The sequence below is a fragment of the Otolemur garnettii genome, unplaced genomic scaffold (assembly GCF_000181295.1).
Source record: "Otolemur garnettii isolate 467f Iridium unplaced genomic scaffold, OtoGar3 scaffold00132, whole genome shotgun sequence".
NCBI classification, from domain to species: domain Eukaryota; kingdom Metazoa; phylum Chordata; class Mammalia; order Primates; family Galagidae; genus Otolemur; species Otolemur garnettii.
Window position 1 is genome coordinate 2,329,488 of NW_003852527.1, and position 3,504 is coordinate 2,332,991.

The window sequence follows — 3,504 nt, forward strand, 5'->3', positions numbered from 1 at the left end:
TTCATAACAGTAGCAAAATTTGGGGCAGTGCCTGTGGCTCAGTGAGTAGGGTGCCAGCCCCATATACCCATATACTGAGGGTGGTGGGTTTGAACCCAGCCCCAGCCAAACTGCAAAAAAAAAAAAAAAAAAAAAAAAGCAGTAGCAAAATTACAGTTATGAAGTAGCAATGAAAATAATTTTATGGTTGGGGATCACCACAACTTGAGGAACTATATCAAAGGGTTATGGCATTAGGAAGGTTGAGAACCACTGCTATAAACTAATAGTGAGCTATTTGAAAAAGAAATCAAGAAAACAATCCAATTTACAATAGCCACAGAAAATACTGTGGAAGAAATGTAACTAAGGTGGTGAAAGATCTGTACACTCAAAATTATAAAACATTAATGAAAGAAATTAAAGAAAACATAATTAAATGGAAAGATATTCTGTGTACATGGGTTGGAAAAATTGTTAAAATGTCCACGCCACCCAAAGTGGACATTTGATCTATAGGTCAAATGCAATGTCTACCAAAATATCAATGATATTCTTCACAAAAGGAGAAAAAAATCATAAAATTTAAATGGAAACACAAAAATCTCTGGATAGCCAAAGCAATCTTGAGCAAAAAGAACAAAGCTAAAAGCATCACAATATCTAACTTCAAATTGTACTATACAGCGGTGGTTACCCAAACAACATGATAGTGATATAAATATAGATACATCAACCAATGGAACAGAATGCAGTGGTTTTCAACCTTCCTAATGCCGCAACCCTTTAATACAGTTCCTCATGTTGGGGTGACCCCCAACCATAAAATTATTTTTGGTGCTACTTTGTAACTATAATTTTGCTACTGTTATGAATTGTAAATGTAAATATCTTATATGCAGGAGACCTCCAAAGGGATCTCAACCCACAGGTTGAGAACTGTTGGAATAGAGGGTCCAGAAATAAACCCATAAGATGTCAAGAACACAAAATGCAGGCTGGGCGCAGTGGCTTATGCCTGTAATTCTAGTACTCTGGGAGGCCGAGGCAGGTGGATTGCTTGAGCTCATGAGTTTGAGACCAGCCTGAGCAAAAGTGAGACCCTGTCTCTACTAAAAATAGAAAAACTAAAGCAAGAGGATCACTTGAGCCTGAGTTGGAGGTTGCTATGAGTTATGATGCCACGGCACTCTACCCAGGGTGACAGCTTGAGACTCTGTCTCAAAAAAAAAAAAAAAGAACACAAAAATGCAAAAAGGACAATCTCTTCAATAAATGAATATAGGAAAACTGGATATTTATGTACAGAAGAATAAAATTTACCCTTACCTACACCATATATAAAAATAAAATACAAATGAATTAATGACTTAAATGTAAAACCTGGAACTATGAAAATACTAGAAAAAAATGTTGGGAAAATGCTCCAGGACAGTGGTCTGGGCAAAAACTTTTTTGTATAAGACCTTGAAAGCACAGACAATAAAAGCAAAAATAGACAAATGGGATTACATTAAGCTAAGAAGCTTCTTCACAGCAAAGAAAATAGCAAGGTGAAAAGAAAACTCAAAGAATGAAATAAAATATTTGCAAACTAGCCATCTAACAAAGGATTAATAACCGGAATATATAAGGAAGTCAAACAACTCAATAGGAAAAAACCCCTAATAATTGGATTACGAAATGGGCAAAAGATCTGAATAGACATTTCTCCATGTCTATTGAGAAGACATACAAATGGCCAAACAGGTGTATGAAAAAACGCTCAACATCACTAATCATCAGAGAAATAAAAATCAAAACCACAAACAGATACCATCTCACTCCAGTTAGAAAAGCTTTTATCCAAAAGACAATGAATAACAGATACTGGCAAGGATGTAGAGAAAGGGGAACCCTCATAGATTATTGGTGGGAATGTACTTTGTACAGCCACTAAGGAAAATAATACGGAGCTTCCTCAAAAATAAAAATTAAATTACCATATGGTTCAGCAATTCCACTACTGGGTATGTATCCAGAAGGACAGGAAATCAATATATCGAAGATATATCTGTACTGCCATGTTTATTGTGGCTCTATTTACAATAGCAAAAATATAGAACAAACCAATGTGCCCATCAATAGATGAATAGAGAAAATGTGGTATGTATACACAATGGAATACTAACCATAATCCCCCCCAAATCTTATCGTTTGCAGCAACATAGAAACTGGAGGTCATTACGTTAAGTGAAACAAGCCAGGTACAGAAAGACAAATATCATACAAGTTCTCACTCATAGGTGGGAGTAAAAAAGTGAAACTCATGAAGGTAGTAGATTGATGGTTATCAGAGGCTAGGAAGGGTAGGAAAGAGGGGGAAGAAGAGAGGTAAATGGGTACAAATATACATTTAGATAGTATGGTGTCAGTAGGGTGACCATGGTTAACATTAATCAACTACATGCTTTAAAATAGCTAGAAAGGAATCGAATGTTCTTAGTGTAAAAAAGATAAATATTTAATATCTTATTTCTTATATCAATGAATCATCACAAGTGTTGGGAAATATATACAGCTATTATGTATCAGTAACAAAAATAAAATTTTAAAAGAAGTTGAAAAAAGGAAAAAAGCTCCCTTGTAAAATACAATTTATACCATGCATTATATCTTGGCTCAGTTCATATAACTTATAAATGACCCTACTATTTTGCCTTTTTAGAAGCAATCAGATCAAACAATGCCTGGTTCAGCATCTCATTATTAAATGTTTTTGCATCTTAATGGAAATTTTGTAAAAAGATAAATATGATGCAAACTAAAAAAGGGCGATACCGTAGCGGCCGAAAATAAATCAAAACGTCTGAAGACGGGAGATCGTAGCAGGGTCCTCAAACTTTTTAAACCGGGGGCCAGTTCACTGTCCCTCAGACCGTTGGCGGGTCAGACTGTGGGCCCCGGGACTAGTCGGCTATTAAGCAGGACTGGCAGCAGCGGCGAAAACAACCAGCGGGCCGGATAAATGTCCTCGGCGGGCCGCATGTGGTCCGCGGGCTCTACTTTGAGGACGCCTGCCGTAAGGGTATCTTCTTCATGAGAGGTAGTGTCAAAGGCTTCTGAATGTTGGAATGGAACTGAGCCTTTGGGAATAATTTGTATCTGGGGAAGGAGAGGTTTGCAAACTTGATGACTTACGCCTTCAGAGCCTTTTAACATAGTTTCCACTATTCCTCTGGGAATCCGTACCTCCAATAATACTTAAGCATCACAGGTGCTTAAGGTGACCCGCCAAAGCTGGACTGAATAAACCCTTAGCCAGGACTACGCTACAGACGTCCGGTTGGTGCTTGGAAGGGATTATTCTGCAGAGGATTTGCAAACAACACCGGCCAGCGGAGTAACTCGACTACCTATTATTGACAAGCACGCCTCCGCAGCTAGGCAGCCAGCGGGAAGCTCCTCCCCCCGGCCCGGGCTAGGGTGGTCCGTATGCTCTCTACCACCGCCCCCGGGAACAGCGTCCCGCCTCCCTCCTGGCCC